General features: G+C 39.0%; 1 long non-coding RNA gene across 1 annotated transcript; it reads left to right on the forward strand.

The window, feature by feature from the left end:
• Positions 1–5,190: 5,190 nt before the first annotated feature.
• Positions 5,191–17,467, forward strand: LOC118914279 (uncharacterized). The gene is made up of 3 exons (XR_008994089.1): positions 5,191–5,262; positions 12,629–12,810; positions 16,654–17,467. It is a non-coding gene; the product is annotated as an uncharacterized LOC118914279 (long non-coding RNA).
• The last annotated feature ends 317 nt before the right edge of the window (positions 17,468–17,784 follow it).

The raw sequence follows: 17,784 nt of genomic DNA on the forward strand, positions 1-17,784 counted from the left end.
AGCTTTGCATATTCATATTCCTCAGTTGTTCAGCATTAGAAAGTTCTGGTAATGAGCATGTGAAAGCTCTAGTAGCCTTTGTATAGCTTGGGGGTTTGCTGTTCTCACGTTCTCTGTGTAGAACTGACTCTTACCAAATCAGAGGCTCTCCCCTCAAATTGAATCAGCACTTGTACATTGAAGTTTTCAACATGACCCACAAGATTTTTAAGAGCTTGTCAAAAGATTTTCCTAGTCTCTAACCATGAATAAAAATGATTTCAGATAGCATCTCTACTGCACATTTTATTTCACGGAATTAATTTAATTGATTGAGCTGAATAGTTAAAGGTTGTTAAGTGGTTGCTAGTAATGAAGAGAAATTTTTAAATTTTTAGTAAAATACCAAGTACATGTAGACAGACTGGTTTTATTTAAATGGTTGAAACTCTTCTTTAATGTTGATACAGTTACACCTTGATTAAACCATCTTCTAAGACAAAAAAAACAACAAATTCTTCATAATAAAACCAGCTTTATTAAGAAAAAAACTGCAACTATCACATGAAGTCGATTTGCTTGGTATCTATTTGCATATTACAGTTATCATATGATCATCTCTGCCCACATTTCATAGTTGGCTAAGTATAGTCAAAAGTTAATAATACTAGCTCTGGGAAAATCAGTATTTTCCAAGTTTCTTGTGGATACATCATCCTGGCTAGACATTGAGGGCCAGTTTATTATAGAAAATTTTATGAAGGATTCAAAAGCCAGAGTGTATGAACTAAACCCTGGGAAATTTTCAGGAGAGAAGTACTGTTTCTTCTCTTCATTAAAAATTATGACGAAAGACCAGAGATCTCCACTTGTCTCCTAGGTGTTAGGTAAACAGTGGGCCCTGATTTACTTCTTCCTTAAAGGTGATTTATTCTAGAACAATTGAAGACATTCTAGAATAATGGAGATATTCAGCAATTTGTTAGAGTAAAACTTTTCTGTATGATACTTGAGCAAAGGCTGCTCTTCAGAAGCAGTGGCTTCTAGCACCAATCCAGGGCATCCCTAACTCTCAGTAGCTGTTTGTATTAACAGTCCCAGTCTACAAGCAACTCTGATCAGTGTGCACATCATTGTGCACAAAATCATCTATGGTATTTGTTTAAAATTCTCAGATCTCACTCAGACTTAATGAATTGGGATCACTGGGATGGGCTGAAAATCTGCATTTTGAAAACTCAGAGTTAAATCTCTGTTTATATATTTTGGCAACTAGTGTGCAGCTGTGCTCCTGAAAGAGCTTTTAAACAGAACTACTTTAAATGTTCACAGAATTGCAATAGGGAAGAAAAACAGAATGAAATTCCATTATGTTACAATCCTAGCTATTCATTTGAAATCATGAATAGCAGGCTCAGAGGAATCTTTTTGGTGACCAATACAAATTTTACTACTTACTCAAAATCTCTACTCAACTTTCATTACTCCTCTTACTCTCTTTAGCAGTTTACCTGAAGTTCTACTTCATCAAGAAAATGGAGGTGATCATTGGCAGTGTTTCTCTGTTATATCTGTATTCTTGGATTTCCTGGAAAATTTTCTTGACCTTCATTTTTCTCTATTCCAATAATTATGTGAGCTTCTAACTCCCTGGAATAATTCAGTCTTGCTTGAAATCGCTAGATTATTATGACTGATACAAGCTACATCCAAACTTTTCTATTATAAGCAATGATTTATACCAATCTATACCAGTCTGATCTTAGTGTCCTAAGCTTTCTCATGTAGAACCATATATCGAACTATTACTTGAAATTTTAATTGGATATGTGTATAATGGCATTACAATCTAAACATATTCAAAATTGGGTTTCTGATATTTCACCCAAGATCATCTACTCCTGCAACCTTCGCCACCTCAGTTTATGGCAATTCTCTCCTCCCAGTTACTCAGGTCAATCACTTTGGTATCATCTTTGACTCTTTCATTTTTCTACAACTCCCACAATTCACCTACAAAACTTGGCAACCCTACCTTTAAAATATATTTAAAATAAGGCTCCCCCTGCTTCACCATGTCTCATCTTGAAATTTTAACATTGATCATTCCTGTCATACTTGGTACATATTTCTGTGGAATGTATCATTAAAGTAAGAGAATAAAAGCATTTCCTGTATTTGCAGGATTTTGACTATTTAAGTCAATCAACAGATATTTATTGAGTGTATGGAATGGGAATATCAGGTGGTGATAATAGAATATAAAGTGATGATGATAGAAAGTCACTGCTTTTTAGAGTGGAATGTTAGAGTGAACTATAACTTTTATTGTAGTGGGAAGAGATAGCAATAAATAAATAAAAGCTGTATTTAATGTATCAAGTGATAAGTGTTGTGAATAAGAAAATGGTAGATAAAGGAAAAGTCATGTGTGGATATTTTATTCATTTATTTATTATTTAGGTATAATTGACATATAACATTATATTAGTTTCAGGTATACAACATGATTCTGTATTTGTATACATTGTGAAGTGATCACAATAAGTCTAGTTACCATCTATCACCATACATAGTTACAAAATATTTATTTTCTTATGAGAATTTTAATATTTGTTCTCTTGGCAACTTTCTAATATGCAATATAATATAATCGACTATAGTCGCTTTGCTATATATTATGGATGTGCTATTTTAGATTGGTGATATTTGAACAGAGGAGGTGACATTTGAACAGAGACCTAAAAGAAGTGAGGAAGGGAGCCAAGTAGATATGTGGAGTGAGAGGGAAATGTTTCAGACAGAGGAAGCTGCAAGTTCAAGAGCCCTGGACTAAGCATGTGCCTGGGGTGTTTGGGGGTAACGGGAACAAGGCTCAGGAGGGAGGGGCACAGTGAGCCTGGAGTAGAGGAAGAGGCTGGGAGGGGAAGTTAAGAGCACCAAGGGCCCAGATGGTTTGAGCTCTTGTGGGCTAGGGTTAAGCACTTGGAGTGAGCTGGGGAGCCTTTGGGGGTTCTGAGAAGAGGAGAGTCATGGTCTGACTTGCCACTTAGAAGGATCGCTTGGCCACTGGGTGGAGAATAGGATGTAGGGAGTCAAGGGAGCAAGACAGAGGCCAGCTGGGGGGTCAACAGGAAACCAATGGCCCTTGTCAAGCAAGGATTATGGTATTAGTGGAAGTAGTAAAAAGTGGCAAAGTTTTGGAAATATTTTGGAGGTAGAGTCAATAGAATTTGAGATCAGATGTGGAACATGGTAGAAAGGATTTAAGATCACTCCAGCATTTTGGGCTGAATAGCTAGGAGACTGGAGTTGCCACTTTATAAGAGGGGGCAAGTTTTTGGGGTGGGGTAGGCAAATAGCACAAATCAAGAATTTTTTTTTCATGTTAAGTTTGAGAGTCTGTTAGACATCCAAGTGAAGAATTTCAGTATGCAGTTGGTCATATGGCTCTGGTGTGCAGAAGAGAAAAAGGGGCTGAAGACACAAATGTGGGAGGCATCAATAAATAGTGTATAAAGCCAGGGGTTGGATGAAGTTTCCAGAACGAACGTAATAGAGTAGAGATCTCAGAGATGAGAAGAAATCAGCAAAGGTGGCTGAGAGAGATGATCTCTGTGGGTGGGGTCCCATAGGCCAAGTGAAGAAAGTGTTCCCAGGAGGGAGTGATTTCCTGTGTCTCACAGGGAAGACAGGTAAGAAGAGGACTGAAAAACACAGAGATCACTAATGACCTTGGTAAGAGCAGCTTAACAAAGTGGAGGAGGCAAAATCCTGATTAAGGCGGACTCCGGAAAGAATGGAAAAGAGGAAGTAGTGCCAGTGAGAACAGAGAAGTTTGTCTAAGAATTTTGCTATGAAGAGGAGAAAATAATGAGCCTGTAGATGAATGGAGATGTGGGATCAAGAGAGGTTCTTTTAAAAAAAAGTTAGACAACATCACTACACATTTGTAAAGAGGGGAAAAACAGTCAATGACTTAAGAGAAGAGACCACTGGAAGAGTGAGATCCTTGAATGAAAGAAGGAATGGAAATGGAATTGCAGATTGGCATTAAATGGGGGTAAATAGTATAAACTACTGATGCCGGGGGTTCTTGTTTGCGAGTCGAAGTATGAACTTAGTGAACGGGCAAGGTAGGAGCTTCACCGATAAAGTTTTATTCTGGATAAGAGAAAGTACGGAACTCCCCCCACAGGTGCAGGGAGGGTGGCAACTTGGGGTCTCCGTGTCTAGGGTTTTGTGCCTGTTGCGGGGGGAGCTGTTAGTTTTTTACAGCTTCAGCCAGAATGCTGGTTATGTTTTAACCTAGCTCAGTAAAGGTCACGTGGATACCCTATTGCAAATTAATGGGCCTACTGTCTGTGGTCAGCAAGCTGCTCCACATCACTGGGTCCCGGTGGGGGGCGGAGCACGTTGTAACATTGTTTCAACCTCAAGCACCCTGTTTTTCTTCTACATTCCTGAAGCCTCAGTAAGACTTTGTCCTTTTCCAGGGCTCTCACTGTGCTCCAGCTGGGCAGGGGTTACTCCCTGCTGCCTCCCTATCTCACTACCGGTTGGGTTTTTCTTTTCTTACAACAGGAGGAAAAGCGTAATAGGTAGGCACCGATAGTGGTGGTTTTGTACATTTGATTGTAGGAACAATCAGAAAATGCTTTCTGATTGTTTCTATTTTTCTCAGTGAAATACGAATCAAGATCATCATCACGTGGGAGTTAAGGGAAGGCAGTGGGAGGGAAGAGGAATGAGGTGAGAAATGATTCAGAGGAACAAAGAGTGATTGTACCAGGGAAGTGAGGTGGAATTACAGAGCAGTACCAAGCACACACGAGATTAGTGCTGATGAATTTTTTTATTGGAATATAGTTGATATACAATATTATATTGGTTTCAGATGTACAACATAGTGACTTGATAATATATATTACTAAATACTCCACACTGTAAGTATAGTTACCCCGTATTCCCATACCAAGATATTACAGTATTATTTGTTATATTCTCTACATTGTACTTGTATTCCTATTACTAATTATTTTATAATTTGAAGTTTGTACCTCTCTATCCCCTTCACCTCTTTCACCCGTCCCCCACCCCCTCCCTATGGTAACCAATAGTCTGTTGTCATTATTTATGGGTCCCTTCCTTTGTTTGTTTGTTTTCTTTGTTTTGTTTTTAGATTCCACATATATGTGAAATATGTGAAATCTTGTCTTGGTTGGAGAGAAAAGAGCTAGAAAATGAGTTATGGGGAAGGTGGTGACGATGAAGACCTTGGAAGTAAGTGACTGAACAGTGTAATAGAGGAGGTCCTTGGAGCGAGGCAGGCATTACGTCTCAGAACTCCCATTGAAGGAAGGATCACCTCAATGATAAGGAGATGACTGGAGAGGGTGACAGTGAGCCAAGAGCTAAAGTCATTAAGGACGGCTGGGGAGTGACCTGGAGAGTTGGCAGTGGCTGCAACGTGGAGGGGTAGTGGATGGAACTGACGAGAGGCATGAGTTCTGAAGGTTTACAGACATGGAGAAAGCATGGTCTGGAAGTGGCAAGGAAGGGCACAAAGGACAGCTTCCACCTCTGGGCCCAGTTGTAGGAGACCGAAAGAGTCAGTAACTGAGGGGGCCAAAGGGGAAGTTGTATCCTCCCGGGAGACCCCGATTAGAGTCACAGCAATAGGACATTGAAGATACAGGGGATTTTGTAGATTACAGACGTGAGTTCCAGAGGGAAAACTGCAGGGAACATGGTTGCTGGAGAGAGGAAAGAATGGGTCGGATTATTCCGGGATAACAGAGCCTTAGGAGATGAGTGCTGGAGTGAGGAGGCATGGTGAAGGCTCGAGGCTGCTGAAGTAAACAGGGACGGAGAATACGGTGCGATTATTCCTGGTGGAATTTTGGGCAGACAGAAGTGAGCAAGCTGTGTGAGTGCATTGGACAGGGAAGGCAGGGGTCCTGCCCACAGCGTGCAGAGCGCTACGGGCTCATGACTCAGTCATTCTGCTGGTCACTTCGAGGAATGATACAGATGTGGTAGCACCAGGGGCTCGTAGGGAGTTTGACACAGTCAATTTATCCAATGGGGCCTCAGTTAGCAACGGGCAGGGGGAAGTTCCTAATGGCCTGCCATCAATATGGACAAATTAGTTCTCTCCATCTAACAGGGTAATAGAACAAATGTTTTCCCTGGTGTTCTCTTGACATTCCATTCTCAAGAGCACACATTTCACTCTGCATAACTGAGGGAAGGGTAGATTGATTTCTCTTTAGTAAGAAAATGAGTGCTCCACAAAGTAGATAATCAAGGCAAATGTGGCTTGGAATTTGAGAGACAATTGATTCTCAGGGATCAGTATGAGTGTAATTGTGAAAGAGATGACTTTGCATAGAAGACATTCATTGGCTTATTAAAATGGAGCCCATATTAGGGGCCAGCCTTGAAGTCTGTCTCCCAACCCAGGAAGGTTATTTTTGTTGCTGAATGACCTCCCCACAGGGCACTGATTCCAATGAGATCATCTAATGGTTTTCTACCCACTGCTTCTCCAAAGAAATGTTAGAGATAAAATGAGGAATTTAAGGCTTTGAGTATCTTTTTTTCGGACATACTGACATTTAGGAAGGAAAAAAAAAAAGGAATACACTCAAGGGTAAGGGGAAATGGATGGCACTTCTCTCTTTCTTTCCAAATCAGAAACTACTTCAATCAGCCTTTTCTCTCATGAGCCAGAAAAACAAAGTGATACAAAATCCAGTCTATTCCTATGCCTTGAGGCATGACTGGAACTAAACCATTGGGGATACAAATTGAATCCTCTCTGACTAAAATTCAGTGTATAACATACTGTGTGGGCCCCATGCAGAAACCACCTGTTCATAAATGGGCATTTCCTTTGAACATTCATAGGCAGGCTCTGCTCTCGCATAGAAAAAAGTTTGACTCTCAGGATTATTGAAAATGAATACTTTAAAATCTCCCCTTAAATTAAGAGACAATAAACTGAGAATAATATTAGTTTTAATTGCTGAATTTTAAAACATGAGACATTTCACTAACTTGATAGTTTATGAAAAACAGTACTAGGGTGGGGAATAGATTGCTAGTTTCACTCCTCATTGTTTGGGAGTCTGGACTAAAACTATTGTCAGGCAGGTTTGGCCTACAGATCACAGAGAGGAGTGACTCATCCATTTATTGTATGTTCCTGTGACTGCTTCCAAGAGCTAATGGCAATAGTACTGCAGTTCCTTGGAAAAACTAAAAACTAGAATTACCATATGATCCAGCAATTCCACTTCTGGATATATACTTAAGAGAACTGAAAGCAGGGTCTCAGAGATACTTGAGATATATGTACACACATGTTCATAGCAGCATTATTCATAATAGACAAAAGGTGGAAGCAAACTCATTGTTCATCGACAGATGAATGAATAAAGAAAATGTGGTATATGCATATGGTGGGATATTATTCAGCCTCAAAAAGGTTGTTCTGACACATGCTACAATATAGACAAGCCTTGAAGACATTGTGCCGAGTGAAGTTAGCCAGACACCAAAGCACGAATACTATATGATTCCACATACGTGAGACACTTAGAACAGTCAAATGCATAGAGACAGAAAGTAGAAGGGTGATTGCTGTGGGCTGGGGGAGGGGAAAATGGAAGTTATGGTTTAATGGGTACAGAGTTTCATTTTGGAACGATAAAAAATTCTGGAGGTGGGTAGTGGTGATGGTTGAACAACAGTGTCAATGTGCTTAAAAACAGTGAAGTAGACAATTAGAAATGGTTAAGATGGTACATTTTATGAGTATTTGACCACAATTTTTAAAAAATGGCTCCATGGATTTGCCTTTTCTGGACATTTCATATTAATGGAATCTTACAATATGTAGTCTTCCGTAACTGACTTCTTTCACTTCCCACAGTGTTTCAAGGTTAATTCATGTTATAGTAAGTGTCAGTACTTCGTTCATTTTTATTGCCACATAACATTCCATTGTGTGGATATACCACATTTCTCTAGGAGCTGGAGGGAAGAGATAACAAGGGTTACTGTTAATGGATGCAGGGTTTCTTTTTAGAGCTTCAAAAATATTCTAAAATTAGGTTGTTGCTATACAACTCTGTGAATATACTAAAAAACACTGAATTGTACATTTTTAAGAAGTCGAATTTCAAGGCATGTGAATTATATCTCAATAAAGCTGCTATAAAAAAATCCTAATGGTATCTTGGGTACATTATCAAAAGTACAGAGTCCATAACAAATATGGTGAAGAGGGCATACATGTAGAATCAGAAGGCCTAGTCCAAATCACGAGTCTGGCACTTATTAATGTGATTTTGGTCAGGTATTAACTTCTTCAAAACTCAAATGTATGATCTGTAAAATGGAAATAATAAGTTAATACTTATTTTTCAGGCACATGGTGGGGACCAAATAACATAATGGATATGAAAGACTATGGGAAAAATGGAAGTTCCTATGGCCAAGATCCTCACCTCACCCTTAACTACTTGATGATGTAACTAACTGGCCTGCTGCTAGGCTACTGTTTCTACACCCATTAGCAATAAGCTATTATTGACCAGTCAATATATAAAGAGCTCTGCCCAGTGCTCTGGGCAGAGGCAGAGACAGAGAAGGATTAAAGACGTGCAGACTGTTGGATGCAGACCTAATTCTAGCACTTGACCTATCGCTGGGAGAACAAAGCCAGGTATAAACCCCTTTACCCCAAGAATGCTCCATTGTCATTTCTCAGTCTCACTGAATCCATACTGAACTTGCCTGAAGGGCTGAAATAGTCAGACAAAAAGGAGACTTTTTATAACTGTGATTTTATGTATTAATATTAGCATTAATTAGAATGCAGGGGGTAATGTGCACGTGGACATGCATAGCTCTCTATTGTTCAGAGGTCTGTTGGGTAGAAGAGAACTGGATTCATTCTGAACTGATATAAAGGACAGTATTGGAAACATTGTGTAGAGAAAATGAGAAGTTCCTAGGGCCAGGATTCTCACCTGACCCTGGTCTGTTTGCTCACTACATATGCGTGGGCAATACCTTACTATTGACTCTATATAAAGAGCTCCGCCCAGTGCTCTGGGCAGCACAGCTGCAGGAGAGCAGAGGCTGGAGTGAGATGAAGAGAGACTGAGACGGCTGTGGGGGCAGAGAAGCCCTGAGGCAGAGACCGGCTTGCTGCACGCAGACTTGCTCTGAGGTGGACAGGATTCTAGCGCCTGACCTGCCACCATGGGAATAAAGCTGGGTATAAACCCTTTCACCCCAAGAACGTTCCATTGTCATTTTTCAGTCTCATTGAATCCATAGAGAACTCACCCAGGGCAATATACATGGGTATATTTTATAAGGAAGGTAGATCTTAAATTGACAATACAGATAACTTTCAAGGAAAGTCCTGAGTACCCCTCACTGTAGCAATTGGAAGCTGTTCCTGTTGAGGTTGAAACATATTTAAGGTCCTCTTCCAATTGTGAGACCCTTTGTTTTAAGTTCCCCAAATTTTAATTTAATTTTTTTTAACCCCAGTGTTTTCCTTTCTAACTTCCACAAGCAAAAAAGCAAAAATCCTAGGGTTCTAGGCAATGGTTCTCAGGCTTAACCACACAGGGTAGGTTTCAACTAGGGAGAATTATGAACTATTAATGCCTAGATCTCTCTCTTGGAGATGCTGAGAGGTCTAGAATGTAGATTGGACATTAGGATTTTTAAAGCTCCTGGGTGATTCTAATGTGCAGCCAATCTTGAGCACACTGCGGTGGGGGAATCGTGTGATTCCAGAGTCTCAGCTGGGGCGAGGGTGGCAGGGAGAGGGTGCATTCTCCTAGCTCTTTCCTCACACATCTTGTGTTTTGCCATGTCACCAGCTGTCTCTAAGTAGGTAAGCAACAGCTGCAGATGAATCTGGAATAGCTGTCAAACTGGAATTTCATTCCAGCAATTACTATCTCGACAAAGTCTTTTTCTTTCTGTTAAAAAGAAACTCTCCTTTACTTTATTGATGCAACTGGAGTCATCATGTAGGCCTTAATTGTGCTCCAGTCAGTCATTCCAGGGACATAAATGTCCAAGACAGCACTGGAGGGGAAGGAAATGGAGGTCCAAGGAAAATGCAAAAACAAATGCAAACTGTTGTCATTTATATATATTGGCTTTTGCAGAAATTTTCTCTTTCCTCACCTCAGTCCTCTATGCTCTAAAATATTTCACTCAAAATTTTCCTATCAATTCTCCTTGACTTTTGGAGTTTTGCAGTTTTATTTCTGATGTCACATCAGGCTTGGAGGAAAGGTTTAAACTTTCTTTCTGGTCAACTCTTTCCAATCAGTTTCTTGATCCCTAAGACCTAGGAAGGAGACTTTGTCTTTAAGATACTGTCATTTCCTTTGCTCTACCTTGAAGCTGCTCTCCAAAGACATGGAAAAAGGTTCACACAACCAGTTCTCCAATTCCTAACCAACGTTTCCTCACCAACATTTTATTTTCTGTTGAGAGTTATTATTATGGAAAAAAAAATGGGTCTTTGGAAAAATAAGTGACTTTTCTCCTCTCTGAACTTCTTAGGGATAGTGTAGATAGATTTTCTGTTTGCCCCACTCAAAAGAAAGACTCTCAGAGTGTGTGTTCAGAGGATAGGCCTCGTTATGCATATTGGTTTAAGAGATGACTTGTCAAATAACCAGTCCTGAGGTAAGACTGAGCTACACATCCATTCCACAGAGTCAGGATTCCCTAATTAAACTGTAAAGTGAAGACAGGGAATATATTATTCTTATATTCAAACATATTGAATGGATAAGAAATTCAGTGTTTCTAGGACAATAGAAGGTAGGAGAGTAAGAGAATAGGAATGCTCAGTGAGAGGGTTAACCCTTTAGGTTTGAGGAATTTACTGATAGCAAAAAAGGAACATTTCAGGGAGGAAAGCTCAGTTTTAAGCCTGATAATGTGAGAAACTTCAAGTATGTTGAATTGCTGACACCTCAAACTTTCTAAGGCAAGCTGCTCAAAATATTTATCTCTTTATGAAAACTCCTTAAAATATTGTTTTGAAAAATCCTGTCCATTCAGGTATATTTGCAGAGGTGAATAATATTTCAATATGTTTGTAAAAGCCAAATGCTTGGCCTATGGCCTCACTAGGGGTGGATGTGATTTATCATACTCCCACTGAGGAAGAATCTCTCTCTTACTTAAAAAAGGAATCTTTCATTTTAGCTCCCTGGAAAAGTTTAAAATAGAGAAATATTATTTTCCTTAGAAGGCCTGATAAATAATTCAGACCAGCTATAAATCTTAATGAAAAAAAAATCTTTTTTCTTTTTCCGTGAATCTCAGTCCTCTGTCTGTAATGGAACATAGCCCTTCTTCGACTGCTCCACATCTAATCACAATGCTTTCTAAAAATGGCCTCTGATTTTCTTTTCTTTCTCATTCTCAATCTTTGTGATTCTGGTGAATTCTACCCCTGCCACCAGAGGCAGACATGTAACTCGAGTCTGGTCAATCCTACCAGAGACAGTGATTGGTTCAGGTTGGGCACATGATCCAAGTGAGGCCAATTAGAGACGACAAGGTTAATTTCAGGATACTGGTGTCAGCTAGTACATTTTCAAGCGTGTGACCATTATAGGTAACTGGGGCTCAATCTTGCTTTGAAATCCTGGGAGCGAGTGTAGGGGACACACTTGAGTTACCCCAAGGGCAAAGGAACTGTATTTTTATACCCCACGTCCCATCAGTCATACATTGACAGCTGCTGATGGTGGTGGACAGTCATTAATTCCCTTGCATTTTGGCTTGAATGGTCAGAGAAAGCCTTCAGACAAAAATGCATTTGGTATTTGGTCCTGTGTGTACCTATATAGTAAGGTCAAGGGAGATATGGATGGAGCACTGACCCATATCCATCTGCTACAGTAAATCATGAGATTGGTACTATATCTTATTCCATTTTGTCATAAATGCTTGGTAAATGTCAGTTACCAATAATAGTTATTCATTCAGCAAATATCTATTGTACCAGGAGCTGAGGTACATTTTCTGTGCTAGATGCTGAGAATAAAACAAAAAACAGAATGACAGCTTCCTGAGGAATGGGATATTCTATAATAGATACAAACAAGTATGCAGAAAGTTATGTGCTAATGACAGGGAAAGTAGGGGTGATGGTAGAACATACAGGAGAGGATCCCAACCCAAAACATACTTTCTAAGCACCCTCCCCAGTTTCGGCAGCAGGGGAAAAAAAAACTAGAGGGAGGTTAAAAAAAATAGATGACAGAGGTTGAAGAGAAGCTGAGATTTTACACTACATCTATTTGCATTGTTGAATGTCACTCTGTGTATGTATTACATGTACTAAAAAGTTAACTTGTTAAAAGAATAATCATGGCATTTTAAAGGGGTAAATCTAGTAATAATCAACATAATGAATACAATTACCAACCGCACTAGTGATCTAAGCGAGAAAGTGTGGCAAAGGAGATTTGGGAACCCAACTTCAGTCTGGGTGATGGAGATACATGTTAGACGAAGGCATGGCTAGAAGGCAATGGCATCTAGAAAGTTCTGACCTAACATACTGTACCCTGTCCATTCCAAGGAGAGGATCATCAGGGCTGTGGCAGTAGGAAGCTCAGCGAGCGAGGCCTCAGAAATTCAGCATCTGTTCTGTCTCCAGGGCTGCCCAGGGAAGAGGCTACACAAACTGGCCATCACAGTTTCTGGGGCCTCTTGGGGCCTGTGAGCTTTGAAGGACACTCCACAGACAATTACTGAATTAAAGTAAGTCTATTTGAGATGATATATTAACCTATCACAGCTCACTAACACTGCTCATTAAGAATAACTCTGACTCTGGTTTCACACTCACTGTAAACCCTTTGATTATCGTCTGGCTTCCAATGTCAGTCATCCTACCGGAGCACGGTAAGCTCTCTTAGGGAACTTCCTGGCCCCTCTGATAGATACTCTTAAATGAATACTTTGGCTCTTCTCTGCTTTGTTAATGTGACTCAGGGACCCTAAACTTGATAATTACCTTGAGTAAGCCAATAAAAATCACGTTTCTTGGCCTGCAGAGCCAACCACTGGCCCTGCAAGATAAGCAGCCTGTGAGGCCCTCCACCTCCCAGCCCCTGCACTACACTCTAGTCATTCTGGCCTCCTTGCTGTCCTTCAAAACCATGCTGTCTCCTATCCTAGGCCTTTAGGTGACCTCTTCCTTCCCCCTGGACCACTCTTCTTCCGTAGATAGGCCTTCCAAAACCCACTTCATCTAAAATAGCACCCCCTGATATTTTCTATTTCCGGACCCTTTTTTGTTTTCTTCATTGCTTTTAAACAATTTGATTTTATATATCCATTTAGCTACTTGTCAACTCTCTGGCCGTCTCAGTAGAATGTAAGCTCTGGAATTTTTCTTCCTCTCTGTTGATTCCATAGCACCAAAAATGGTATATGCAAATAGTTGACAAATTTTTTTTCAAGTGAACGACTAAAAGTTGTTTGCCTTACAAAGCAGGTGTAGTTGAAAGACTGGTATGAAGAATACATGACACTTTAAACCTTCATTTTTCATCTTCCCTCTGATGCAGGCCAAACTGAGAAAGTTTTAAAACATAAATCTGTTCTCAGTATTTTAAAACGCATCTACACTTCAGAACCTCTGTATCATACATCTAAAGTTGAACTTTCTAAAAGATGCATTCTACCTCTGAAATAAAAGATTCCAAACAAAATACTTTTTTTGTTTGTTTGTTTGGGAAAGAGCATAGATCATGTTACTAATTACCATTCCTATACATATACCCACCAAATTCTCTCCACTGTGGGAAATGTGGCTGCAGGGGTCTTTAATGTGAATGAGAAAAAATAAAATTTTGAATAATGGGAAAAGTCTTCCATCCAGGTCTAGGTTTAAAGATCTCTTTCTCTTACTACGTATATCCATCGTAGATTATAAAATCCCTCTAAGTTTCAGGAAGTCAACAAGAGGAGTAAAACATCATATAGAAAGAGCGTGACCCGGGACAGTCTTCTTACATGTCTTGCATTGTAAGCATTTGAACAATGGAAATCAGGGACACGATTACAGATGGAGAAGGCAACAATTAATGAACTCTGACAAGAAATAGAAAGCCTATAATCTGAGGAAGGAGCTTAGAACAATTGCAAAGTGAGTCAAATTCTCTACAATTACTGAATAAATATTAGCATTTGAAAGTGATCAGACGAGTGGAGGTGAGAGTGAAATGAGGAACAAATGGTGGGTGAAAGTCACAGAACTAAGACAATGAACCATGGAGATCCCTACAGCCTGGTTCATGAGTTACCATACCTGCACGACGGGGGCTCACAGGTAAACTACAAATCTACACGGGGCATCTTTGCCAATTCCTTGTTTAAATTACTTATTATAGGCTTATTGCAGAGTTGCAGTCAATTTATCTCAGTAAAGTCCTGAGCAAACACAAGGACTTTAGGTGTTTTATTAAGGAGGTGAGCTTGGGGGTCTGGCCTGAATTTACAACCTCAGATGGAAAGGAAGCCATGCCCTGCGTAAAATGGTTTTCTAACCCCCGTTTCTGTTTAGGGGGACTGGTTCCATTAGTTGACACTTGTGGGCTGGAGGTAATTACACTAACTCTCCTATGAAAAGAAACAGTCTGAGAATATGTGTTGAATTTTTCTGAATAATCCAAATTTCCCATATTATTCCATATGGTACATATTCAGTCACTTTCTTCAAATTTAAGTATGTAATACGTTCTAAAGTCCAAAAAGTTACTCCATCTAATTTCAACATTTTGCTTCTCAAAAAAATGTTTAGCCAAAATACACCATTTTTCTTTTACTAAGAAATGGAGATAATAGTACTGTTTTAGATCATTGGAGATGAATAAGAATTACTTGATTAAAATTAATCCCATAAATTAAAAAACCTAAAAAAAAAAAGCTGCATAATCCCAATGGTAATTTTAGCATGAAAACACTATTACTGAAAACTTAGTATGTCCATATTTAGTTTTTGAATGTACAGTTATTTGTCACTTTAGAAAAAAAGAACCAGAAACAAGATTTCTTAATATCTCTGACATGTTACTGTGGTCTGGGCACAGCTAAAACCACGATTTTCCTTACCCCCCCTGACAATGGGCACCTGCATTTAAGCAAGACACTCAGGATTCCGTGTTAACAAGAGGTAAGCCAGGACCAGGGCCCCTCCGCTAGCTTGCCCTTCTCCCCCTTAAATGGTATCATTACTCTACAATTACATGAGGAACATTATGTTTACTAGACTTCCCCCATCACCAAGTCCCCCCCACACCCCTTACAGTCATTGTCCATCATCGTAGTAAGATGCTGTAGAATCACTACTTGTCTTCCCTGTGTTGTACAACCCTCCCCTCCCCCCCCCTTATATTATGTCCCCGCAGTTAAATTTTATAAAATACCCTGTAGATATAGGGCAGGAGAGAGAAAAAAGGAGAAGCATCATGTGGTAAAAGCCAATAATTATTTCTATTCCTATTCAAAGGCTAGGCATTTTACAGGCATGGTTCACTACTCTGGCCCACCCAGGCGCTGAAGCTGTTTTTCTTCCTTCAAATTAGGAATTTGCTAATCAAATCAAATGTTGATTCTGTATCTAAAATGATATGTGTTCTCTTTGTGAAAGTTATTAGATCCCACTAAGAAACTAATTGCTGCCATTTCAGATTTCACAAGTAGCTAAAGCACTTTCCGTAAGAAAGAATTCCAGCTGTATCCCTCATAGTTTTTCACATTTTAAAGCCATGTTTTTCTTCAGCTCTGTTGTTCAATCCATAAAAATGAATGAGTAATTGAACGAAGTAATAAGGCTAACATGGGTAAAATTTAAATATGTATTTCTTTTTGCAAGTGTGTAATCTCTCATGAGTCTTATGTGCATGTAGATACTTATATGCATGGTGAATAATTGCAGACAATACAACACTGTCCTCAGTTTTACATATTGCCTATTCACAGGTTTAAGTTCACTTGACAATAGGCCAGCTGTCTGCTGTACCAATCAAGCCTGAGCAACTTATGCTCTTTTTATCATATCCACCCTATGAAGCAGGTAGAATAAATAGCAATTTGCATGACATGATTTCAGGGCTACTGCTCTTTCTCCACCACTGTCTTCCTTGCTAATGCAGGACATTCTAAAACTAGAGATTAACTTTGAAGAACTCTATCAAAATGCAGATTTCTCCAGAAAGTGATTCTTGATACCGGCCTGGTAGAACAGTAAGTGAATTACACCTTAAATGAATGACTGTGTCAAGCCTTTCTTGAGAGCTGGTTTTGAGGAGGGCGGTAACAAGAAAGCCCTGGGAAAAAAAGGAAATGGAACAATCAGGAGAAAGAATTTTAAAAAGCAGGGGATCCAGACAGTTCTTTTCAAGAGATGTGCAGGCCAGCTTCCTACTGAGAATGCCTTCACAGGGAAATCTTCAGTGAACAAAATGTGCTGCCCCTAAAATCTATTTGCAGGTTCTTGTTAGTAGAGAATAATCAAGAGAGGCCAACTGCTACAACTCCACATTTGGTCTCAGAGAAAACATCTCCAATGATTTTCCTCTCTTTTTCTTTTGCCAGAAAAAAACTGGGCCAAATGATGGGACAGTTATTTGGCAAGAGACTGAAGTTGCCAGAGGAATGAAGAATTAAAACAAGCACAATTAAAATAAATTTACCACCAGGGATTTCATAACATCCCATCTGCAAGGGGAAGGACATTTTAAACTTGCATTTAAACATCTAGTGCCAACTGGAATCAAACTTTTGTGTGTGTTCATTGTAGTAAAGCTGCATTCCCATAATAATTTCACATTTCTCCATGACTTACGGGTTTTAGTGGTGTGCAAAATGAACTGAGAGTTGAGAAAATGTGTTTCTTTATGTTACTATTCTGATGCTATAGTACTTCTCTTCAGAATTGTTTCGTTTCAAAATAATATTTTAAAATTGAAAATGAGTGTTTATTTAAGAGCTAAAATAACTTTCAGGGAGACATGAATAAGAACATAAAGATGTTGTTGAATATATTTTAATGTATTGGTAACTTGGCCCTGGAAATAGTTCCTATCATAGGCTTTGTATGGGGACAATTTTATGAGGACATATTTTTTAATGCCTAAATTATAAACCTCAGACAATGTGTCTTAGTGTCCAAATGATGGTACATGAAATGCTTAATCCAATATTTGAACCTCAAATAAAAATTCACTGCATTATGCTATCACTAATGGTTTTTAAATTTTCTTTCATCCATTTTTTTTCTGAAAAAATTAAAAGACTAAAACCAGTATTTACACTTTTAATTATTTGTGAGCTACAGGTCTCAACTGTATCTACTTTTCTTCTATAAAATCTTTGAAAAATGAAAAACATTAAAAGCTTTTGAAAATCACTCTCTGTGTACTGATCTTTGATAAATATCTAAACACTACACAATAGCTAATAAAAACATTAGCCTTGTAATTTGAGCAAGAAACAACTTAATCATATAGTTGTTTTTTTTAAAAAAAAAACACACAAAAAATGATACTAGTAGAAATGTAGACTGCATCTTTACAAACTTTCAAGCTGTTTTTGGGTTGATCTGAGCTAATTGATATAAGCAGTTTATAGACTTGACATGCTTCAGTTGATTCATACCTATCTGTAAGGTTGTAGAAGTGATAGATAGTTGACCAGATTGTCTTAAAACCAAGTCAGATCAGCATC

Source organism: Manis pentadactyla, chromosome 1 (genome assembly GCF_030020395.1).
Source record: "Manis pentadactyla isolate mManPen7 chromosome 1, mManPen7.hap1, whole genome shotgun sequence".
Lineage (NCBI taxonomy): Eukaryota > Metazoa > Chordata > Mammalia > Pholidota > Manidae > Manis > Manis pentadactyla.